Raw genomic sequence first — 26,438 nt, 5'->3', positions numbered from 1 at the left:
TAGATGTTAGTTTCAATTGTAACAACTTCAATTGAGGAAGTGGGAAATATCAAGAGAGCTTGAATGTTCTTGTATATGAGGATACACGCTCGGGGCTTTGGGGGGCATGTCAACAAGCACAATGATGTTCAAGTGCGAACAGGGCCAAGGCTCTTTGAATGGTCGTGTGAGCTAGTTTGGGACACATGGGAATGAGTCTCGGTATAAAATAAATGGCACTGAAATATTTGTCTCAGCCTATGGGCATTACGTTTCAGATTTTTTCAGTTTCTGATGGGTCTCAGCTATATTTGTTCTATGCCTTTGGGCAGCCTTATACTTTGGCTTTGGGCGGTTTTATCAGATTCACTTCCCTGTAGCTAGCCACCTTTCGGGCGCTTACAGGGAACCAAAGCAATAGAGAACTGCCGATGTGCTTCTCTCAAAAACACACACACACACACACACACACACACACACACCCACACCCACACGCACACACACTTACTTCACTACTTGCTTGAAGTTTTTTCAAGCATCAAATTAGGTTGTATTATGCCATAGATTGTCGACACTCTCGGTTTAAAAAGACCCACACCTTTTTGCTAGTTATGGGATAGGACCCTTAAAATGTTATGATAGTTACAAGGCGTGGCTAAATTACTACTTACTGTCCTCCTTTACTATGCCGTGAGGCGCTATGGTAGCCCTACTGTGCTACTCATCTGCAAGTCCCTAGGGGGAGCTCGATCTACTCAGTACACTCTGCAAGCAAATTGCCATGAGTGATGGCGGCCTTCTTTCTTCTATTTAAAGAGGTGAGGGTGCATTCTGCCCCTCACTTAGCTTTGCGTGTGTTTTACTTGCGTTAAGTGTGAGGACTGCATGTTTTTTACCTTTGTTGCACCAAGAATGGAGCTTACAACACAACCAACTCAGGTTGGCCACTGAGCTTAGCATCAATGATCTCGTTTCTGTCATTTTTTTGATTTAAATGGTAAGCACTGTCGCATAAAAAAGCTTGTGCTTAGCAATGCTATACTTAATGGTCGGATTGGCTATACTTAGCAGTGCATGATATAATGTGGATGGTTGGACCACTGTAAGGTTGGCTCGGTTTGACAATAACAAGCATTACTAAGGGGGTTGTTCCTCGTTCCTTAGCCTGGTAAGGTCCACTACAGTGGTCGGCTATGACTGGCATCATATGATAAATAGTTGGAAAGGTTGTTTTGGGGTATGACTATAGTATTGTTACTGGTTTTTTTGCCACTGTTCTTTATTCATAACAAATTGTAGGTACATAATGCTCAATTTTTTTTGGGGGATAAAGGGGTTTTCTTACCCGATATTCATTGTTTTATATTTACTGATGATGACGGTACATAACCAAAACTTGAAAAAAAGTATTGGGCGGCATGATCGGCCGCTTAGCCTGGTATAAAAAACCACCGTGTGGTTGGACTTGCTTAAACAGATTATGGCACTTTTGAGGATTGTTGTTCCTTATTGCTTAGCCGAGTAAAGCCCACTAGGTGGGTTGGCTAGGTTTATATTGTAAGGGCTGAACGGGCTAGCAAACATGAGTTGATATATGATCCTGCTACTGCTTACGGTGGCTCTGCATTGAACATTGGTGGGGTTAGTTACTTATCGCATGAATTACTGTAATAAAATGCGGTTGTTTCCTGATTGCGTACTGACTTTCCCGATTGCGTACACACACACATACACACACACACACACACACACACACACACACACAGAGAGAGAGAGAGAGAGAGATGAAATGAAATGCTATATTAACGTCTTCAAAAGGCCAAAGTGACCTATGAGACCAGAAAGTTACAATGCGATGTATCTGATACAAAGTCAGATTAACAAAATAAATTAAACTAGGATAACAAAATATAAATACTGCGGAGTCCTAAGCTAAGCTGATAGGTGTGAAAGGTGAAAAGCGTGAAATGTGTGAACTAAGCCGTACAATGTGTAGACAAAATGGGAGGGAAGTAGAGATCCATCTTCATAGAGATCCATCTTCATCTGCACTCTGGACGACAAAAAAGTATGGCTCGAATCCTTTGTTGTAGCCTCCTTCGAAACTGTGTAGCTCCTCTTCTCCATCGGGGTCGTCTAGATCTCCCTAGCTCCAATGCTCGGTCTATGAGAATGCCAGTAGTGGGGGCAGACCTCTCCACTGTTGGCTGCTCCTCTGTCTGTTCTTCTGGGTATACATTATCTAGTGTAAAGAAATCTGTGATCTGTCTCTGGGGTTGTCTCTCTTCAGCTCTCCTCAGTAAAGTTTCTCTATGCCTGTGTAACTCAAGTAGATATAGCCCAAGACATCTCTGATCCTCATAACTCAAGACCCTAGATAGAGGTCCACAACCTTCTCTGAATAGACAATGAAAACAGCCTCGTATCTCATAGTACACCGTGCAATGACATATGTAATGTACCTCTGTCTCTGGCTCTAGATGGCACAAGCGACATATCTTGCTATCTGCTGGTGTCCCTCTGAATCTGCCAGTCTCAATCTCGAGCTGATGTGAGGACGTGCGTATCTGGCCAATGGCACAACGCAAACCATGAGAAAGATGCGTGTCCATATAGCTAGGTCGAATCACAAACCCATCCCCCGTGAGGTGGAGAAGATGCTCTCTATAGAAAGCCATCTTTGTGCCCAAATCCTGTATCGGCTCTATCCATGTCCTCCTCGTGTCCAGCTGGATCAGATCCTGACGAATGAGTCTATTAATCTCTACCCGCGTTAGAGACCTCAAGGGTGCCTGTAGAGAGTATTGAAAAGGAGGCAACCTATCCATGGTGAAACCATGTGTCTGAAACCATGATGCCATCTATGCATACCAGCATGATGTATCCCCATTAAGAGCTAATTGTCTGGAGGACTCTAGAGCTACCCTGGCATATCTGTCTTTGATAGTATCCCACAGACTGTGTACAAAGGAGACTGATCTGGTAAGCGCCTCTATAACAAACTACTGACGTGTCAAAGCCTAAAGAATGGAGTCAACTTACAGATGTGGCCGAGGGGCCTAAACCCTAATTTTTGCCAGAAACCCTAACCCTAAAACCTACAAACCCTAATTCTGGAAACCGTAACCCTAAAACCTACAAACCCTAATTTTGGAAACCCTAACCCTAAAACTACAGAAACCCTAACCCTAACCCTAAGGACAATAGACAGATTTCGAAAATTGCGCTGATATGATGGCGTGGCACGGTGTACAGATTTCCGCGTTTTGCGCTGGCTGATGACGTGGCAGGCTGTACGGATTTTCGTAAATTGCGCTGGCAGCTTTTTGGCTTTGCTTTTGAACTAGAAGCTTTTGAGTTTTAAAGGCTTTTTACTATAACTGCTTTTCAAGCCAAGGGCCTTTAAATAAGAGGCTAGGGCTCATTTTCTGGCATGCTTCCAGGAGAAGGTGCCGAGTCTGGAGTACCGGCTTGTACAGTGTTGATGCAATATAAAGAAATACCGAAAGGGGCGCCAAGGTTTGCGGCCAATACTCTCTGGGGTGGAATTTTGCCACTCCGTGTCGCGTGTCGTCTCTCTTTCAGTTCAGTTGTTATTGAAGTGCTAAAAGTTTGTTCAGTCTGTTCTTTTCTATTGGCAAGTGGTACCTGTCTTGTGACAGTGGTATCAGAGCATCAGGCGTGTGCTTTTCTGAAAGCATACCGGTCCTACAAACGAGCAGACAAAGCTATTGAAATTTTATTTGAGGTATCTTCGCCCTCCAACTCGGACTTATTAGCCACTCCCACCCTTAACTCATCGCGCATCAAGTGCGCTCCCGTCTTCACCGCAGTGTCTTACAGGGCGAAAGCCAATTAAGATCACTTGCAAGAGAAGGGTCCAGATTTGTTTCAAGTCAGTGCTTTCTTTCTCAGAAGCAGTGCCATGCAGATGTTGATGTCTACAGCTACCAAGCAGCATACTCCAAGTACTTCGCAAGCTTTCAAGAAAATTTTTGCCCAAAGTTATATGGTTTCTGACATCCTCCTTCGGAGTGCAACTTCTGGCAGAGTGGGGTATCTTGAAATGCTTGCCATGGAAACCCTAGCAGATTATAACTTGAAATTTCTCGACATCTCTCAATAAATGTCTCTTCACGAGCAGATGAGCTTGGAGGTTCGGTGTGATTGCTATCTCTTGGGACTACCATCGCCGCCAAAGAAACACTGTCTGTCCAAGAACTGATGGACCATGCTGTGCTCGGCTACGACCTCGTGGAAGGAACCTAACCCTAATTTTTGGTGCAGGTTTCAAGATGGAAAGTTAGTCAACTTTTCGAGCTTGACTGATGTCGAGATTGCTTTTTAAGTTTGAGTTCTGTTTGATCTTGTTTGGTGATCCTGTTTGGAGTTTGTTTGAAATGGATGGTATCTGTTTTGAACGTGTTTTGAACTTGTTTTGGTGCCGATTTGAATTGTTTGACTCTGGTTTGATACTGGTTTCAATGATTGGTGATTTTACTCCCGGGTGGAGAAGTGAGAAATGATGTTTGAGAATGCTTGTTCATACTCATGGCCCGGACCCTTGTGGTTATTTGTGGGGGGAGTATTGAATGATTGAAAAGTGTTGTTTTTACTTATGGCCCAGACCCTTGAGGTTATTTAACGGGGGAGTATTGTTGTTGTTACTCATGGCCCGGACTTGCATGGTTATTTACGGGGGGAGTATTAAGAAGTCTGAGCGGTGGTTATTCTTAGCACCTCCAAACGACGCAGGCTGCGGTCTGGGGGGCGTTTGGTTGTGAAAGGCCTTTATATCTCATGGCCCGAACTTTTTTAGGTTATTTGCGGGAGGAGTGATGAGGGAGTCGTTGAACAGCTCATGGCTCGGACCTAGATGGTTATTTGCAGGGGGAGTGTTCATCAACGGCTTTATGTTTCTATGTCTTGTAACATGCATACGTGAGCATTTGTGTTGCATTGTGATGTGCCAACCGTTGAATATTCCTAATTGGATGAGATTGCCTGGGTATGTAATTTTAGTGCATCAAGACACCTGTGGAAGATCAGTACGGGTGTGATGGCTAATTTTACTACGCCAGAATATCAAGAGTTTCGATCTGGAGAAAGGAGAAGCTAACTCCTTGATCAAAACAGCCGAAAGGAGAAGCTAACTCCTTGATCAAAAGAGCAGACAGGAGAAGCTAACTCCTTAATAAAAAGAGCAAACTGATTGTCCCTCGGAATGTCCCTCGGAATGACCCTCGAAAATTTTTGAACTAACTTGAGTTGTTTTGCAGATATGCTGTAATCGCGGACGATTACTCTCTTTCAAGAAGGGGAGATGTAACAAACTGCTGACGTGTCAAAGCCTAAAGAATGGAGTCAACTTATAGATGTGGCCGAGGGGCCTAAACCCTAATTTCCGCCAGAAACCCTAACTGCTGAAACCCTAACCCTAAAACCTGCAAACCCTAATTCTGGAAATCGTAACCCTAAAACCTACAAACCCTAATTTTGGAAACCCTAACCCTAAAACTACAGAAACCCTAACCCTAACCCTAAGGACAATAGACAAATTCCGAAAATTGCGCTGACATGATGGCGTGGCACGGTGTACAGATTTCCGCGTTTTGCGTTGGCTGATGACGTGGCAGGCTGTACGGATTTCCGTAAATTGCGCTGGTTGCTTTTTGGCTTTGCTTTTGAACTAGAAGCTTTTGAGTTTTAAAGGCTTTTTACTATAACTGCTTTTCAAGCCAAGGGCCTTTAAATAAGAGGCTAGGGCTCATTTTCTGGCATGCTTCCAGGAGAAGGTGCCGAGTCTGGAGTACCGGCTTGTACAGTGTTGATGCAATATAAAGAAATACCGAAAGGGGCGCCAAGGTTTGCGGCCAATACTCTCTGGGGTGGAATTCCGCCACTCCGTGTCGCGTGTCGTCTCTCTTTCAGTTCAATTGTTATTGAAGTGCTAAAAGTTTGTTCAGTCTGTTCTTTTCTATTGGCACGTGGTGCCCGCCTTGTGACAGCCTCAATCTCCATAGGGGGGGCAACTAATTCCGCTCGAATGATATCATGCGGTACGGAAGCCTTGGCTCTAATCAGTCGAGAGATGATAGATACCAGGGGCTTCTCCATACTCCTCCAACCATCCTGGCCTACAGAAGGTCCCCAAACCTGCACCCCATATAACATAGTAGAGGCAACCAAAGTATCAAAGAGCCATAACTTCGTCCTAGGTTCCTGGAACTGAACCTACGAACACATCCTCTCCATTCCTCCCAGAGCCGCACCAGCTCTAGTTAGTCTAGTCTCTGTTGCTCTTCTCAAAGAAAATCTCGGCCCAATAAAGACTACCCCCATGTAAGTGTATGCATCTGTATACTCCACAATCTCCTGACCATATTTGAAAGTAGGTACTGATCTCTTGACCCATTGCGGTGTGGTGTTAAACACCATAACCTTGGTTTTACCTAGGTTTACACACAATCCACTATCCTCTGCAAAACTGCGTAGTGCATCCAAATGTCGTTGCATACCTTGTGGTGAGTCAGATATCAGCACAATATCATCAGCATATAGCAACAATGGGATCCACGTCCCTGCCAGCTGGGCACCCCTATCACCCTCTCTGTCCATGTAATTGGACACCTCATCAACATATATACCAAATAGCGTAGGAGACAATGGGCAGTCCTGTTTCACTCCAATAGTAGAGTGAACTAAATCAGACACCCCTTCCGGAGTGCGTACATGTCCCATCACTGATCTGTACAAAGCCATAATCCCCCAAATCACCTCTATGGGCACCCCCATCTCCTTTATCCTGCGCATCAATTGAGCTCTTGGTATCATGTCAAATGCTTTGCGGAAATCCACAAAGCTACAATAGATCCGTCTCCCATGTGCTATGCCCTCCTCAATGATGGCCGTGAGTGTCAGAATATGATCAAGAGTGGAGAAACCCCTCCTAAAGCCGGCCTGGCCCTTTGCTCGTACACCCTCGCCCTCTGCCCAATTACTCAAGTGTTGCTCCAGAATAGATGCATACAACCGTGCCAATGTGTGTCCAACCATAATAGTGCGGTAGTTCCCAGGCTCTGTAGGGTCACCAGCCTTGAAGGCACAATATTAGACAACCTCCAAGTCTCATGTAATCCCTCACACATGGCACGATTGAACAACACTGCAAGAACCTCCATCAGCATATCCCTGGCATGTATAAAGTGCTCCGCTACTAGACTGTCATGATCATATGCCTTCTCGGTCCTCATCCTGTCGATGGCCCTTTGTACCATCTCCGATGTAAAGAAAGTGCTCGTAGCTAGGCAAGGCTTGGTAGGGTCTGGAAGGGGTTCCTATCCAAGAACCGTATATAATGATGTCGCATATTGGCCCCACACATCAGGTGAAGTAATCACTGGGGGAGGGGAATGCTCATGGAAGAGTCGCCATGCCTCTCCTGAGTCCCTACTCAAGAACATCTGATATAAGTCTCGCTCTATTTGAGCTAGGTAAGCTCGCTATTCTGTCGCACAAGGCGTCGGAAAGCAATCCGAGACTATCTGTACTCTCTGAATCTGGGCTCTCATCTCTCTGCACTCCTCATCATACCAACTATTCTGGGGCATGCTCCTAGAATGTCGTCTCTTGCCCGGCTGAGTGTGTGGGTATGCCACTAATGCAGCCCCATGCAGTGTCTCAGTCAGTAGAGTGGTGCACTCCTCCACTGAGAGGCCTGTACCATTTGTGCCAGCTGTGCCTTCCAATAGACGGTCCCAGATCTCCTCTGTATAAACGAAATCAGTCTCTGGTGTAAATGTATAGCGGGTGTGTGACCTGCCTCTTGATGTCTGGGTTATACTATACTGAAATTTAACGGACAGTGTCAGGAGAGCATGATCTACTGCTATGTCCACTGGCCTGGCTCCCACTTTGAAATCTTGAATGCAGGGGACAAAGCTCGGTTGTGTCATAACATAATCCACTGTACTAGCCCCATGTCTGTGTGGAAAGCATGTGAAACCGGCTACTCCAGGAAGTCGTTGTAAGCCATTAAGTATGGCTAATCCATGTGTAGTCGTCATTTCCATGAGGTATCTCCCATACTCCGTCTGCTCTCTGTCATCTGAGCATTTGAAGTCCCAACTCACCCACATCCAGTTCTCTAAGCATCTCATTTGAAGTGTCGTAGAAGACTGTCTGCGAGTTACCCGTTGGGGCATTGAAGTCCCCTAGGAGAATGATATCACTATCCCTAGAAAACTCCTATATGTCATCATCTAGTATAGAGAAAGGCGATTGCCCTCTGGATGCAGCATACACTGATGTACTGGGAGGAAAGTAACATATAGGAATCGACCTGTGTCAGCTCTCAGTCTCACCCACATATATCTAGCATGATCATCTCTTCGTACAATATGCAGTAATGGTTGTAGTTCCTCTCTGAATAGCACTGCTACTCCTCCTGAACCTCTACTCCCATGCATCTCGCATTTGTCCTGTAAGCTGTCTCCCATCTGTATCCCACCACATGTGGAATCACCTGTCCAGGGGCTTGATGAGTCTTTGAGAAGAATACAATATCCTTGTCTTTGAAACTGTCCTCAAATGCACCCACGTCCAACCTCATAGACCCATTACAATTCCAGGTAGCCATCTTCAATGTGGTCCCATAGGTCTGGCACCGTCATGCAGTACGCCGCTCTAAAATCACCACCCGTCCATCTCTGTAGAAGGCCATCTTTCCCTTCTCCCTTGCCGTTGTAATCGCTGGCATTACCTCTCTCATATGTGCGAGCTGTGAGAGAGTCAGGTCATCACCGAGGAAAATACCTGTCTTTTTGAGAGTAGGCCTCTTCCTCAAGAATTCCTTCTTCTCTTCCAACGAGGGGAAGCGTAATATGAGAGCTCTCCCCTTTGAACACTCTCCCGTGCCATCACTTTTCTTACCTACCCTCCATGCCTTTGTGTGCAAAGGCTTCTCCATCCCCATCATGGATGTAAGGCTTGTGACCTCTTTCTCCACATTGTTTATGTCGTTGAGACCGGTCACTCTCACATGCAGTGCTCGCATCCGCCTTCTTTGTTCCTCTTCGAGGGTCATGTTGATAAGCGTCGGTGTACAAGGAGTTTCTTGACCTTTCCCTTTCTTGGCGACCTCAATCCATTTTTCGGCTTCGTCCTCCTTTTTCTGTGTCCTTGTTATCATCTCTGCCCATGAAGATGTCTTTGCCACACTCAGTTTCTCTTCCTCTGTGATCATCCTTACCTGTTCCTTGATTTCCTTGATTTCATCTATTATCGAGGGTTGAAATTCGCCTTCCTCTAGTCCACTGCTTACTCTATCAGCAAGCTCCTGTTTAAGGGCTAAGACTTCTTTTTTGAGTGTCCGTATCTCGTCGTTTGGGTTCTCCTGTTTGAGGGTTGAGACTTCTTCTTTGAGTGTCTGTATTTCTGCGTTAAGGCTCTCTTTCTCCTTCTTCCATTGTGCGCCTTCATTGAAGACCCCTGAAGGAGGTTGGCCTTGTCCTTCCACCATCCTTCCATCTTTGTTTTCCACTCCTTCATTTCCCTCTCCATCTGTGCCATCCGCTTGTTCGTGAGCATGAAGGTTGCCTTTGTTCGCGAATTGCAGACAGGTGAGACATTGCCGGCTTCTGTGTCCTGTGCAGGGGAGATTGTTTCCATGTTTTGTTGTTCAAGAGATGTATCGGGCTCACTTACCATTTCGCACACAGAATTTCCCACTGAATCCTACGCATATGATATCGCGTATGATGCCCAGTTGAGCTACGCGTATGATGTCTACCCAGCTACATGTAGGATGCGTGACCTGAGAGAGAGAGAGAGAGAGAGAGAGAGAGAGAGAGAGAGAGAGAGAGAGAGAGAGAGAGAGAGAGAGAGAGAGAGAGAGAGAGAGAGAGAGAGAGAGAGAGAGAGAGAGAGAGAGAGAGAGAGAATTCAATTTGTGAAGCTCCTCTTCACCGTTGTGAAGCTCCTCTTCACAATTCTTTGTTTTGTATGCTCGAAGAAACCGTTGAGGAAGGTTTTCTTCCTTTCTCCTGAATGCTTGAAGTCGCCTTTGAATGTCAATGAGAATGGTTGCCGTTGTGAAGCTTTGAATGGCTTGCTCACGGGAATAAGCTCCTAACAGGGCTTGGAGCCGAACAATAAATTTACCACTCGAGTGCACACTTCTTATGAATGCCCTCTATCAAGGAGCCAAGTTGTGGGGATGAGTGTGTGAACGGCCTCTGTACATAGTTTTAAATTAAAGCAAATCTTTTTATTGAGGTCAATCTGCAGACCTTCGTAGGTAGGGCTGACTTGGGTTCGAACGGAGATCTGCAAATGATGATGAGGCAGCCTCCGGTAGGAGAGGGCTGAGCCGTGGTGTTGTCAAGGCCGTGAGCAGGTGGGCTGAAGCTGGCTGCGCTAGTGAGAGGCAGGGGCTGAAGCTGGCTGCGCAGGCGAGAGCAAAGAGTACCAATGGCGAGAGAGAGAGAGAGAGAGAGAGAGAGAGAGAGAGAGAGAGAGAGAGAGAGAGAGAGAGAGAGAGAGAGAGAGAGAGAGAGAGAGAGAGATGAAATGAAATGAAATGATATATATTAACGTCTTTAAGAGGCCAAAATGACCTATGAGACCAAATAGTTACAAATTGGTGAATCTGATACCATGTCTGGGTCCAAAAAGAAATAAAATGAAAGTAGAAGTACTACTAGCTGGAATTGTGTGGGGTATTGGAACCAAGATGCCATCTGTGCATACCAACATGATCTATCTCTCTGTGATAACAGCTGTTGTGAAGACTCCAAGGCTAATCGAGGGTATCTATCTTTGGGGAGAGTCCAAGTGCTATGCATAAAGGAGACCGCTTGAGTGAGCGCCTCCACTACCAACAAAGGGCCAACAAGCTTCGCCCTAACAATCTCACGTGGTATTGAGGCCTTGGCCCTAATCATCTGAGAGATCATAGAAACCAAAGCCCTCTCCATACATCTCCATCCATCAGCACTACCAACTCTATTGTGATGGTCCACTGAGGGTCCCCATATCTCCACTCCGTATAGCATGGCAGAAGTGACTAGAATGTCAAAGAGCGAGAGCTTTGTTTGAGGTTCCTAGAACTGAATGTGCGAACACATCCTCTCGAATCTCCCTAATGCTATGTAAGCTCTGGTCAATCTCGTCTCTACTGCTCTCCTCAAGGAAAATACTAGGCCACTAAAGACGTGTATATGCATCTGTATACTCCACAGTCTCTCGACCATATGTGAAGGTGGGAGCTGACCTCTTGACTCATTGTGCTGTGGTGTTAAACACCATTACCTTGGTCTTATCAAGGTTCATTGACAATCCACTATCCTAGGCAAACACATGCAATGCATCCAAATGACGTTGCATTCCCTCTAGAGTCTGACATCAGCACACTATATCAGCGTATAACAACAACAGAATTCATGTCTTTGCTAGCTGAGCACCTCTGTCTCCAACTCACTCCACATAGTTTGAAAACTCATCCACATACATTCCAAAAGGAGTCGGAGATAAGGGACATCCCTGTTTCACCCCAATAGTGGAGTGAGCTATGTCAAACATGCCTTGAGTAGTGCGTACTCGCCCCACAACTGTCTTGCATAAAGCCAAGATCCCCCATATCAGCTCTATGGGCACACCCATGTCCTTTAGTTTGCGTATAAGTTTGGCTCTCGACACTGTGTCAAAAGTTTTGTGGAAATCCACAAAGCTACAAGAGATTCTCATGCCATGGTATCTACCCTCCTCAATAATAGCTCTGAGTGTCAGAATCTGGTCAAGAGTGGAGAAACCTCTCTTGAACCCTACTTGCCCTGATGCCCATATGCCTTCTCTCTTTGCCCATCTACTCAAACTCTTGAGATGCATGCAACCTACCCAATGTGTGACCAACCATGATGGTGCAATAAGCTGGGGGAGTATTGAATGTTTGAAAAGTGCCGCTTTTTACTCATGGCCCGGACCCTTGTGGTTATTTGTGGGGGGAGTATTGTTGTTACTACTCATGGCCTGGACCTGGATAGTTATTTACGGTGGGAATATTAAGAAGTCTGAGTAGTGGTCACTCTCATCACCTGAAACTGGCCCGCGGTAGACGTAGGCTTTCACCCGAAGCTTTACTTTAGCTTTACGACACAAAGGAACTTCACGAATAAGCCTGTGGACTGGAATTCAACACTTCAAGACAAACAACGGCTTGGAAGCTAGAGCGCTACCAAGAAGACAACAACACCCTCTTGGCCCCAAAGACTGGCGCCCCTTTCAGTATTTCTTTATTATTATTATACTCCAGAAGATCCTGTAAACTTCTACAAGCTGTCCCACTTTTATTGGTCTGAAATTCCTCGACTCTAACTCGATTTTGGCAGCATAACCGTAGTAGAAGTCTCCACGGACAAAATCCCAAGTAAACATTGACTTTCCATGCACTTTAGAGCACATTGCAAAACGTGGCGAGAAATTACAGCACGTTGAAATCTTTGTTTTTGGCTTCCAATTTGCGCCAAAAACTTGCAAAAAATTACAACAAGCTGTAATTCTCTGTTTTGCGCTCCAATTTGCATGCCGATCACTTTTCTGGGTAGCCCTCGAGCTCTCGCACCTGTAGGGTCACTTGCCCCTTAAATTAGACGAGATTCCTCGCGGGAAAGCTCTATAATTGTCCTGTACAAGCACCCAAGGCCTTCCCGAGGCTCCCTTGGCGATATCTTACCGTTTAGGTGCAAAACCCTAAACCTGCAGGAAAACACAGCAGGCTGTAGTTTTCTATTTCGCATCATTTTTGGGCGGAGCCAAGACCTCTACGCGTGTCTCAGAGGCTCCCGCACGCAATGGGATAGTTCCCTTTCAAATCGGACAAGGTTTCCCGCGAGAAAACTCTCCGTTTTTGCATTCCTTCGCGATAGAACTGTGCATCCCTGAAGAGGATTAGCAATTAGCTAATCTGGTTCCTGTACAGAAGGCTCTTGCCTTGGCAAACGCGCATAAAACCCGCATAACTGTACATGGTCATCTGAGAAACCCAACTAGAGGGGCATTACCATATGTGCAAAGGGGAGAGAGAGACGCGCGAGAGAAAATTGTCGCGCTACATAGAGCAAGGGAGAAGGCAAGCTTTCCATTAAAGTTGTGAGCACCTGCACCCACTACTCACACACACTGTAGCACAATTATGAACAAAAATCAGCCCCCCACTTCAATTTTGGGCACCCCCTCTTCTTGCAGACTTGGCAAGTCGCTTTGGCGTCGCCATGTGTCCAGTTTGCCTCTTTTGAGTTAATTCCCTAGTACCCAGTGACTTATATAAGTATAGCGAGGGGCCTAAATGACTTTGAACTGAGCCTAGACACCCTTTTACTGCTCGGATTCGAGTGCTGATTGGCCCGACCAACTCGTGCTTACTTGCCCTTCCCGATTGCCGGTGAAACTCGTTGCCGTCGTCCGTTTCACACTGGCCATACAATGTCCGGCCATTTGCAACTTCAAAAAGAGGGTCCCAAAAATTAAACAAAAATCATCGGAAAGAAACCGACAACTCAAGTTAGCAATTGCCACGTCCTCGTGACATACCGTCCTTTTAAAATCACAAACTTTCTTGATTGTGTGCCATATATACACGCCATAGATGATTTACTGTGGTAAGCACCCTTTTAGCATTGTAGGTATCCGCAAGAAAGATTGTCAAAACATGTGGACAAATGAGTTTATGGGACCTTCATACTTTTGTCAAACAATGTACATTGCTATTGCACTGAATCCATGAGTACATTTGATGTGCTAGTTCTATCATTACCCCTCCTTTGTAGACGTTGGGTTGGGGCATACATTGGCTGTAACTCAAAGGCCTCAAGGTAAAGGTGCAATACATTTGGTGACTTTGACAATTCATGCTCTTCCATCCTCTTTGCATCCATAGGTGGATAGTTCTTGAACTTCACTAAATAGCATCTTGCAACCTGTCCCTTACCTTTTACCTGTGCAAGAGGCTCTTGGCTCTGCAAACGAGCATAATTCCACAACACTGTAGCGTACTACCCACGACCAAGTAAGCTCAAACTTCAAGATGATTTACCAATGTGTCAAAGAATCCAAGCAATCGCCTCATAGAATCGGCGAGCAGCGTGCCACCTGGCAGATCCACAACACTCTCACAGGAGATCCTGTGGCTAGTCCACCACCGTGAGATCTCTCTCTATCTCATCTTGGTTCATACTTGCAAACCCTAAAAACGCAGCAAAAAATCACCCCTAATTTGACCACTTTTTGGCAGGGCGAAAGTTGAAAAGGTTATGTAGGAACATGCGGAATTTCTTGTCTGTCCTGTAAAGAGTAACCCTCTTCCCTGGTGTCATCCGTCGTGTCAGCCATAGTGTAATTCCAAGTTCCTGTGCTTTGTGTCTTTTCTCAAAAACCAACCGAGGCTCACTTCTGGAGGAAAAAGTGATTCTATCTCGGTAATGGAACCATGAAAACTGCCCATAGGGCGGTAGTGATTCTATCTCAGTAATGGAACCATGAAAACTGCCCATAGGGCGGTAGACGTAGGCTTTCACCCGAAGCTTTGCTGTAACTTTACGACACAAAGGAACTTCACGAATAAGCCTGTGACTGGAATTCAACACTTCAAGACAAACCACGGCCTGGCATCTAGAGCGCTACCAAGAAGACAACGACACCCTGTTGGCCCCAAAGATTGGCTTCCCTCTCGGTATTTCTTTATTCTTATTATACTTGAGAAGAACCTGTAAACTTCTACAAGCTGTCCCACTTTTATCGCGCTAAAATTCCTCTACTCTAACCCGATTTCGGCAGCATAACCACAGTAGAAGTCTCCACGAACAAAATCTCAAGTAAACATTGACTTTCCACGCACTTTAGAGCACTTTGCAAAACCTGGCGAGAAATTACAGCACGCTGAAATCTTTGTTTTTGGCTTCCAATTTGTGCCAAAACACATGTTTAGTGATTCCCTAGCTTCCCCGAAGCTCCTGGCACCTGTAGGCATCAAAACTGGCCAAAACCAAAAACTTGCAAAAAATTACAAGCAGCGGCAATTCTCCGTTTTGTGCTCCGATTTGCGTGCCGATCACTTTTCTGGACCTGTAGGGTCACTTGTCCCTTCAATTAGACGAGATTTCTAGAGGTAAATCTCTCTAAATTGTCCTGTTCAAGCACCCAAGGCCTTCTCGAGGCTCCCCTAGCGATATCTTGCCGTTCAGGTGTGAAACCCTAAACTTGCAGGAAAACACAGCAGGCTGTAATTTTCTGTTTCGCATCATTTTGGGTGGAGCGAACACGTCTACGTGTGTCTCTGAGGCTCGCGTACGCGATGGGACAATTCCCTTTCAAATCGGACGCGTTATCATGCGAGAAAACTCTTTGTTTTCGCACTCCTTTGCGATAGAACTGTGCATCTCCGATTAGCAATTAGCTAATCCGGTTCCTGTACAGAAGGCTGTTGCCTTGGCAAACACGCATAAAACCCCCATAACTGTACATGGTCATCTGAGAAGCCCAACTAGAGGGGCATTACCATATGTGCAAAGAGGAGAGAGAGATGCACGAGAGCAAATCTTCTTTCTACATAGAGTTAGGGAGAAGGCAAGATTTCCATTAAAGCTGTGAGCACTTGCACCCACTACTCACACACTGTAGCACAATTATGAACAAAAATCAGCCCCCCACTTCAATTTTGGGCGCCCCCTCTTCTTGCAGACTTGGCAAGTCTCTTTGGCGCCGCCATGTGTCCAGTTTGCCTCTTTTGAGTCCATTCCCTAGTATCCACTGACTTATTAAGTGTAGCGAGGGGCCTAAATGACTTTGAATTGAGCCTAGACACCCTTTTACTGCTCGGATTCCAGTGCCGATTGGCACGACCAACTCGTGTGACCTGCCCTTCCCGACTGCGGGTGAAACTCTTGGCCATCGGCCGTTTCACACTTGCCATACAATGTCCGGCCATTTGCAACTTCAAAACGAGGGTCCCAAAATGTAAAAAAAAATCATTGGAAAGAATGTCACAAGCTGGTGCTGTGGCAGTTCCCCAGACACACACCCTGTTGGCAGCAGACTGTGAAATGTGCCGACAGGCTGACGTGGCAAACTGTACGGACGTCCGCAAATTTCGTTGATTGCCAACGTAGCAGATTCTCCGCAAAAAGCTCTGACTTGCTGACGTGGCAGTGTGTACGGATTTTCAGAAACCACGCTGGTTGATTTTGGCGCTTTGGGGTTATAGTCGCTATTGAGTTAAGAAGCTTTTGAGTTTAAACTTTTTGGGGCTCTGCTTTTGGGCATCCCTTGTAAGAATAAATAAATCTTTTGGGCCTCATTACTCAGAGCATTTGGACGCAGAGTGTGAGTGTGAGTTCCCGCGGACTCTCTTGTACTTTGCACACATAATTAATATAAAAAGAAATAGCGAAAGGGGCGCTAGTCTTTGGGGCCAATACCTCTTGGCACGGAACTATGCCGGGCCGTGTCGTCTTTTGTGAACTGTTTTAAAGTGAATCTCTGCCGTGTCGCGGCAGAATCTTGACTTGAGGTGTCCAAGTTTGTTACAGTGGTATCAAAGCGCGGCCGATTCCTCTTCTACCGGGAAATTTGGTCCTTTTCTCATGCACTTATGGATCCCAAGAAGAATCAATCGACTTCTTCTGCATCTGCTGATGCGGGAGGAGATCACGAAGAAGATTCAACCGAATTAACAGAGGAAGAGTACGGGCCACCTTGGCCTAACTCAGTACGAACTTCAAAGAGATGGAACGGTGATAGTAGGTTGACGAGTGCAAATTTGCGAAGGATCCTAAGTTTGCAAATTTTTTTGTCTCAGCAATCCATCGCAGAAGTGCACACCCAGTGGCAGAAAGTCACAGAACCTCCCATCAAACTGGCAATCAAGAAACCTTCTTCTCCAAGAATGTTAACAGAACAAGAATTACAAGAGGTGGTTCAGACACAGATCAGTCGGCTTTTGGACGCGAACAACTAATCCAAAAAGCAAGTGAGAAAGCGCAAGAAGGGGATTGACTACCCTGGTTATTTGGGCCGTCAATCTTCTTTTGGTTATTTGGGCCGTCAATCTTCTTTCGCATCTACAAGAAAGCAGAAGAAGCGTGTAGCATTTGAAGGACTACTTAGAGCTTCTTCTTCTTCTTCTTCTGACAGTTCTTCTAGCTCTTCTGACTCAAGGGAGGAGGACAGAAAAGGCAAAAAGCGAAGCAAAAAGCAAAGCTTTGGAAAGGGCAAGTAAAAGGCAAAGAAACCCAGATTTTGCCCAATTTCTGACAGTTCTACAGAGGAGTCTTTCTCTGATAGTTCGAACTCCGATGACCATATGTTTTATGCAAAGAAGAAGCATTTTTACAGAGCCAACCAATATGACTTCCTCGAGGACAAAAGCAAGAAAGCAAAAGAATTCAAAGAGGTGGACAATCGATAAAATTTGAATCCTTTTCTGGGTTCCGGGATGCTCTGAGGGCTTTGGCCTTCATACAGTAGTTTGACATAGCCTTCTCTGGAGGGCACTACTCAGAGCACTCGAAGATTAGGAGGGTTGCATCGTTTCTTAAAGACAATGCTCGAACATGGTGGTCCACTCTTCTTCTCAGGAAGGAAGCTCAAGTCAAGTGGTTGAAATTCAAAAGGCTCTTTCTATTTGCTTGGCTGACTTGGGAGTACGAACGGGATACCGCTTGGAACCATCTTCGGATGACCAAGGGAGATTCTTTGGACGCTTATTGCGAGAGATTTTGGGACTCTTTTCTACCAATCTCTTCTATCATAAAATATAATATCTCACTTTACCAAATGATTTTCTCATATTAAATTGATCATTTAATATGGGAAGATAAAAGGGGAACATGTCACAAACTAGTGACGTGGCATATCTCTAGGGTTGCAGACTGTACACACACCCGCTCTGGTTGGCTGAAATGCTGATGTGGCTATGGCTGCAGATTTCCGAAATTCATGCTGTCTAGGGCTGACGTGGCACTACCGTACGGATTTCCCGGAAATAGTGGCGGAAAACACGGAAGTCGTACGGACTGCTGACGTGGCACTGCCGTATGAAACTACTGCTTTTTCCTACGCAATTGTAAGGCTGATTTCTACGCAAAAGAGAGAGAGAGCTTTTGGGGAAAAATTGCTTTATTTTGAGTTGCTTGAATGACATTATTTTTGAATGCTTTTATGGGTAGCTTTTGGGGCTTTGCTTTTGGCATCCCTTGTAAACCTTTATAAGTGTGGCTTAGGCTCCCACTTCTCAGAGCATCTGGACGCGGAGTCTGAGAGTGAGACGCTCTCACTCCCTTGTACTTTGAGTTGCAGATTAATACAAAAAGAAATACCGAAAGGGGCGCCAGTCTTCGGGGCCAATATCTCTAGGCACGGAACTCCGCCGGGCCGTGTCGAATCAATTGTGAACTGTGAACTGTTTTGAAGTGAATCTCTGCTGTGTTGCGGTAGAATCTTGACTTTTATTATCCAAGTTTGTTACAGAACAAGAGTTAGGACATAGATATGTGCTTCTAGACCTATCTCAGCATGGGACCAAAAGGAGAAATGGTTGCATCTCAATAGGGGTCCAAAAGGAGACGGTCTACGAAAGAGCAATGTGCAATAAGCGCTTCTAGACTTATCTCAGCAGGGGACCAAAAGGAGAGATGGTTACATCTCAATAGGGGTCCAAAAGGAGGTAGTCTATCAAAGAGCAACGTGCATCTAATGGAGCTTAAAAGACCTTAAGGTTAGCTTCATTAAAGACCTTCAAAGGTTAGTGTTAAAAGTCCTTAGACCTTAGGCAAAAGACCTTAGGCAAGCTAGGGCTGTGCTTGAGGTGGGAACCCGGCCCAAGCTTGAGGTGCTTGTCGTGCTTGTTGACTAAGGTGCTTGAGGTGCTTGTCGTGCTTGCTGACTAAGGTGCTTGAGGTGCTTGTCATGCTTGATGAGTAAGGTGCTTGAGAAGCTTCTCATGCATGGGAGGTAAGGTGCTTGAGTAAAAAAAGAGACTCTACAAAGGAGGGGGAAAGCCCCAAAATTAGCGGAATCTTTGACTTAACCTCCCACTCACCCAAAGGGCGCCCCCTTTCTCAAGGGGCACATGGACACGTCAGAATCTTCCTTTGCTTAGCCACATGGGGTGCTTGAATCCTATTGGTTGGGTTCAAGAGGGGTCCAATGAGCTTCTAGTTCAATTCAACAAATACCTAGATATTTTCAAGCTCTCTCTCTCAAAGGGGTAAGACGGACACTTGTCCAAAGACTACCCTTGTAGCTTGAAATGCATTGTGCATGTGATTGGCTAGGCTTAGAGGGGTCCAATGAGCTTCAAGCTTGGTATACACTCTCTCACACACTCATTTTTCACACCATTCTCACTTGGTGAAAGTGCAAGAATTCCATCTCCTTCTCCAAGCTTGTTGAGAAGTTGAGAGCCTACACCAACACTCTTGGCTATGGAATGCAAATCCAACCAAGAGCCATGCTTCAATGCTTAATCTTGCCATCGTCTCTATCTTCATTACTATGTCATTATGCTATGCTAAGCAAGACGAGTGATGATAAGTGAGGAACTATTTCTTTCTCCTTTGAATGATTCTTCTTCCTCTTCTTCCCTCATTCCCCGCTAGCTCTCTCCACCTTCGAAGGTGTTTGAGGCCTTGGGACTGAGGTCGGGGATGGTTAATGCTTTTTACAAAGTCTATGTTATGCTCGTGATGTATGAAGCTTTCGGTCTTCATTGCATCACCTAGGTCACAAGGAACACAAAGATTGCTCTGTATGGCATAGGTGGCATATCCTGTTAGCTGCTGGTATCCCTCTGAATGGCTCAATCTCAAGCTGGTGTGAAGATGTCCGTATCTGACCAATGGCACACCATGAGATAGATGTGTATCCATATAGCTGGGTTGAATCACAAACCCATCCCCTGTGAGTTGGAGAAGATGCTCCCTATATAAAGCAATCTTCGTATCCAACTCCTGTGTCGGCTCTATCCATGTCCTCCTGGTGTCCAAGTGGGTCAGGTTCTGGCGAATGAGTCTAGTAATCTCCACGTGTGTAAGAGACAATGATGGTGCATCAAGGGAGTACTGGAAGGGAGGCAAGCTGTCCATGTTGAAGCCATGTATCTGAAACCATGATGACATCTGCGCATAGTAGCATGATGTGTCCCCTTGTAAAGCTAACTGTGTGGAGGACTCAAGGGCCAATGTGGCATATCTGTCTGTGGTAGTATTCCATAAGTTGTGTGTAAAGGAGACTGATCTTGTAAGCGTCTCTATCTCCATAGGGGGGGATGCTAACTCCGCTCTAATGATCTCATGTGGCACGGAGGCCTTGGCTCCAATCAACTGAGAGATCATAGATACAAAGGGCTTCTCCATACCTCTCCACCCATCATGATCCACAAAGGGTCCCCAAAGACGAACCCCATAGAGCATAGCTGAAGCTACCAAGGTATCAAAGAGCTAGAGCTTTATTCGGGGTTCTTGGAACTGAACTTGCGAACACATCCTCTGCAATCCTCCCAAGGCCGTATACTTTGTGGTCAGTCTAGTCTTTGCTCCTCTCTTCAAAAGAAACTTTGGCCCAGTGAAGACTACCTCAAGATAAGTGTATGCATCTGTGTACTCCACATTATCATGACCATAAGTGAATGTAGGTGTTGATCTCCTGATCCACTGCCGTGTGGTGTTAAACACCATAACCTTGATTTTACCAAGGTTTACAGACAATCCACTATTCTATGCAAAGCTATGCAATGCATCCAAATGTTGCTGCATACCCTCTGGTGAGTCAGAGATCAGCACAATATCATTAGCATATAACAACAATGGAATCCTTCTCCCTGCCAGTTGGGCACCTCTGTCGCCCTCTCTGTCAATGTAATCAGAAACTTCATCTATATACATATCAAAAAGAGTGGGAGACAATGGACAACCTTGTTTCACTCCAATAGTGGAGTGAACTAAATCAGATATCCCCTTTGGAGTACGTACACGTCCCACCACTGATCTGTATAGAGCCATGATCCCCCAAATAAACTCAATGGGCACTCCCATCTCCTGTAGTGTTAGGTGCAGCGGAATGATTGTCTACGCTTTGCTCAAGATGAGTGCTCCGAACTGTGCTCAAGGTTCCTTTTGTTCTTATGGAAGGTAGAGCCTTCCGTTCTTAATGAGAGAATGCTATGATCACAAACAAAGTGAATGGACACTGTGCGTGTAAATGAATGAGACTGAGAGATAGAGAGAGAAGAGAGATACGACACCAGAGACGTTGTAAAACCCTCCTCCGAAGGCCCCACTCTCGTCGGCGAGAGTGGTCTACTTATTGATTGCACAAAGTGGTACAATGCGGATGCAATGGACTGATGCAACTTGGGACTATGCCGATGACGACGACGACTTTAGGGCTGAAATCTGTGGTCTTCTAACTGCTGAAAATCTGCAAATCTTTGGGCTGTTTTGGGTGGCTGAAAATGACTGTTTTGGCTGCGTTTCTATGGCTGAAAATGGGGGTTCTTCTGCATCCAACTAGGGATGAATCTGTTGCTATGGAGACTGCTGAAAAACGCTGCTGTTCTGCTGTCGCTAAGGCTGAAAACCAAAAACGCTGGCTGACTGCTGAGCGTTAATGAAAAACGCTGGTCCTTGAGGGTCTGCTGTTGGCGTTAGTGCATGTTGATGCAACCGCTAAGGATCTGGTGTTGTGGCGATCTTGGGAAAGCTGGAAACGCCAAGGCTTGGTGCTTGATGCGGTGGGAAACTGCTAGGAACAGAAAACGCTAGGGTGCTGAGGTTGTGGGCGATGAGGGAACACCAAAACGCCAAGGTTTTGATGGGTTCTTGCTGAGAAGGTGCCTGTTGAGCGGGAGCTCCTGTTGCCTCTTTTGCTAGAAAGTGCTAACTTGGGTTTGCTTATATATTAACTTAGCAAAATTGCCCTACCTACTTTTGTTGGAAAGTCACTTAAAAATAATAAGTGAAAAATACCAAAAATAGGGAAAATAGGCTAAATGCAATGGAAAATTCCCCTGACTGAATCTGATGGATTCTGAAGGGAATACTGATGATCATGCTGTGTGCAACCAGAGGATATGCATCTATGCTAAGTGACTCGGCATGCACGGTCTACGAATAGACTCACAAAAGTGCCAGATCACTTCTAAATCTAGACTGACTTGACTTGACTGAACCTTGATCATGCTGTAGCTTGTCCACGGACACATAGGGTTGGATGTGTCACGTGACATCCCCTCCTTTTCAAAGTGAGGTACTGGTAATGAACTGTATGGTGTCGAGGGAGAGCGCCAACAGCATCTGAAATCCTGGAAGGGACTCTTCGCCGGCCCACTCTGATGCGTGGGTCTTGCAGTACTTGAACTTCATAAAGGTCTGCATTGCTTGCTTCTTTGGGCCGCGCCGAAAACGACACAAAAGTCTTGTGTGGCTCCTTCAATGCTTCAAGTTGGTTGATAGTCATGCTTCTTCCTTCTTCAAGAATCTCCATGGCTGAAAATTTTCGAAACCATTTTCAACACAAAAACATGAACATACCCATTCCATGTAAAGTGAGTGGAAAAAATCTTGGTTCCTCTAAAGACTGTGTATGCAATGTAGATGAACAAAGAGACGGAGTGACAACCCGTTCATCAAACACATGCAAACAATGAGATCGAATCTTTCTTTTATGATCTAGAGCAATCAACTGTGGCAATTCACAACGGAAATGTCCATGCTTGGTGCTCATACTTTCATGTGCTCGTTCGGAAACTGTGTCATGCCAAGGAAGAGACATGGAATGTGACTTCCTTACACACATACTTTTCAGCTTTTCATGAAAAATCCGCATACATTCGTGCTCATCCATGAGAGAAACGTGTTCAGCATACAATATGTCATGCCTAGGAAAAGGGATCACATAACGATGCTGACTAAAATACAGGAAACGATCACGAATGAAACGTTCAAACAATGCGTGCGTATCAATCATGTGAACACATAATACTTCCTGTGAGGGTTCTTTGAATCTAGGCTCGAGAGCCAAGATCGGTTCTTCCTGAATGATCGAATCGTCCTGTGGAGGTTCTTTGGACTTCGACTCGAAAGCCAAGATCGGTTCTTCGTGATTGATCGAATCTATAACGAGGTTAGCTTCGCTAGAAAAAGCGTCCACTAACACATCATCCTTGTGAACAATCACAGTATCTTCATGCAAATCATCATGCTCGTGAGAAATCACATGTTGATCATGCAAATCATCATGCTTATCTTTGTCATCCAAACCATCATGCTTGTCATTCAAATCATCATGCTTATCATCATGCGAATCATTGTTCTTATCATGCAAGTCATTGTCAATCAAATCATCATTATGCTTCACACAATCATGCAAATCCTGTGTGTCATGCTTTGGAGAAGAAGAGACTGAGAGAGTCTCCTTTTCCCGAATCTCTTGCATCTGTGCCTGAGCTTGAGAAAAGAGTCGCAAGAACTCTTCCCTCCTTGCTTTGATCTCGCGACCAAATTTTGCTTGTCTTGCTTTGTTCTTTCTGCTTCGTCTTTTGTGTGTCTGCGATCCATTTCTGCTTTTCTTTCTGCGTGTCTGCGTTCCATTTGTGCTTTTCTTTCTTTGCATTCATGATCAAATTTGGCTTGTCGTTCTTTGGCTTCCAAGCGTGCTTGCTCGCTCTATGGCTGCCATTCTTTCTTGGTATGTGTGCTCTATGGCTGCTATTCTTGCGGCATTTCTTGCTTCGCGTTGTAAATTCTGTTCCATAAACAACAGCTCCAACTCCTCTATTGGAGTTAGTGCAATCGGTGTCGTAGATGGGGAAGGGGGAGGGTCGGAAAAACCTTCTGGTGGGGAAAATTCTTCTTCGCCTCTCTCATGCTCATCACCTTCAAGCCAAGTATCCATTCCGCTTCGAGTGATGACCATTTTGAAGTCGTGGGTTCTAGGTTCTTAAGTTCACGAGGAACATGGGTTCTTGAGGGTCTTGGGTTCTTGGGTTCTTGAGGGTCTTGAGGTTCTTGAGGTTTTCTTTCTCTTGCAATCTGTGTTCGAGAAGGATCTTCTCTTCACCCGAGTTCTACTCTTTTCCGCGGGCGCACCCCTTGGCGGCCTTGCGCTCACACCAAGGTTGATTTTTCCCACCTCACGTCCATTGGCCGGCCGCTAAGTGCATGGTCCGCTCTCAATTACTGAAAAGAGACACAAGGGGAGGCTGGACAAGCCCTTCTTTCTTTGGATTCCTGTCGCTCTTCAAAAAAACACAATTAGGAATCGACACGCCCAAGCGAACTTGGGTTCGTGCGACCTCAACAAGCAAAAAAATTCTTGTGGTTCTTGTGGTTCTTTCCTTGAGTGATACAGAACACTGCCAAAGCTCTGTTAGGTGCAGCGGAATGATTGTTTGCGCTTTGCTCAAGATGAGTGCTCCGAACTGTGCTCAAGGTTCCTTTTGTTCTTATGGAAGGTAGAGCCTTCCGTTCTTAATGAGAGAATGCTATGATCACAAACAAAGTGAATGGACACTGTGCGTGTAAGTGAATGAGACTGAGAGATAGAGAGAGAAGAGAGATACGACACCAGAGACGACGTAAAACCCTCCTCCGAAGGCCCGACTCTCGTCGGCGAGAGTTGTCTATTTATTGATTGCACAAAGTGGTACAATGCGGATGCAATGGACTGATGCAACTTGGGACTATGCCAATGACGACGACGACGACTTTAGGGCTGAAATCTGTGGTCTTCTAACTGCTGAAAATCTGCAAATCTTTGGGTTGTTTTGGGTGGCTGAAAATGACTGTTTTGGCTGCGTTTTTATGGCTGAAAATGGGGGTTCTTCTGCACCCAACTAGGGATGAATCTGTTGCTATGGAGACTGCTGAAAAACGCTGCTGTTCTGCTGTCGCTAAGGCTGAAAACCAAAAACGCTGGCTGACTGCTGAGCGTTAATGAAAAACGCTGGTCCTTGAGGGTCTGCTGTTGGCGTTAGTGCATGTTGATGCAACCGCTAAGGATCTGGTGCTGTGGCGATCTTGGGAAAGCTGGAAACGCCAAGGCTTGGTGCTTGATGCGGTGGGAAACTGCTAGGAACAGAAAACGCTAGGGTGCTGAGGTTGTGGGCGATGAGGGAACACCAAAACGCCAAGGTTTTGATGGGTTCTTGCTGAGAAGGTGCCTGTTGAGCGGGAGCTCCTGTTGCCTCTTTTGCCAGAAAGTGCTAACTTGGGTTTGCTTATATATTAACTTAGCAAAATTGCCCTACCTACTTTTGTTGGAAAGTCACTTAAAAATAATAAGTGAAAAATACCAAAAATAGGGAAAATAGGCTAAATGCAATGGAAAATTCCCCTGACTGAATCTGATGGATTCTGAAGGGAATACTGATGATCATGCTGTGTGCAACCAGAGGATATGCATCTATGCTAAGTGACTCGGCATGCACGGTCTACGAATAGACTCACAAAAGTGCCAGATCACTTCTAAATCTAGACTGACTTGACTTGACTGAACCTTGATCATGCTGTAGCTTGTCCATGGACACATAGGGTTGGATGTGTCACGTGACATGTAGTCTACACATCAATCTGGCTGTGGGCACCATGTCAAATGCTTTGTGGAAATCCACAAAGCTACAATAAATACATCTCCCATGTGCCCCACCCTCCTCAATGATGGCTCTGAGTGTCAGAATATGGTCAAGAGTGGAGAGCCTCTCCTAAAACCGGCCAGTCCCGTTGTCCGTATGCCCTCACTCTTTGCCTATCTGCTCAACTGCTGCTCAAGGATAGATGCATACAACTGTGCCAATGTGTGTTCAATCATAATAGTACGGTAGTTTCCTCGCTGAAGATAGGCACAATAGTAGGCAATCTCCAAGTTTCAGGTAGATCCTCACACATGACACGGTTGAATAGAACTGCAAAAACCGTCACAGACTTGGGCACCCCCCAAGTCGGGAATCTGACACGACACACCAGAGAGAAGCACTTAAAATACTTCACAACTTTAAAATTAGAGTCGATACGGCTCGGCGTAGTTCCGTGCCCAGAGGTATTGGCCCCAAAATCTGGTGCCCCTTTCGTATTTATTTTCATATTAAGGCTTGAGAAAAGTACAACACGCGTTGGACCTCTGCTCTCAGGCTCTGCGTGCATATGCTCTGCAGATTGAGGCCCCTAAGGGTCTATTTATTCTTACAAGTGATGCCCCAAAAATAGAGCCCCAAAACCAGTTCAACTCAAAAACAATTTGTCCCAAAAGCAACTTGTTCCCAAAAGCTTCTGGTTCCAAAAACTGAAAAAAAAAACAGCCAGCGCAATTTGCGAAAATCCGTACAGTGTGCCATGTCATTTGTTGTTAGCACAATTCGCATACAGTCTGCCACGTCAGCATTTAGCGCAATTTTCGGGATTTCAAATAGTTAG

General features: G+C 45.5%; 1 protein-coding gene across 1 annotated transcript in view; it reads left to right on the top strand.

Annotated features, from left to right (window-relative positions):
* The window catches only part of LOC147425418 (D-xylose-proton symporter-like 2), a 68,471-nt gene that overhangs the window by 19,972 nt on the left and 22,061 nt on the right, over positions 1-26,438 (top strand). The gene's annotated exons all lie outside the window — the stretch shown is intronic.

This window comes from Adiantum capillus-veneris, chromosome 25 (genome assembly GCF_014529385.1).
Source record: "Adiantum capillus-veneris isolate H3 chromosome 25, ASM1452938v2, whole genome shotgun sequence".
NCBI lineage: Eukaryota > Viridiplantae > Streptophyta > Polypodiopsida > Polypodiales > Pteridaceae > Adiantum > Adiantum capillus-veneris.
The sequence above is the reverse complement of the archived record's forward strand: the minus strand, read 5'-3'. Positions and strand labels throughout refer to the sequence as shown.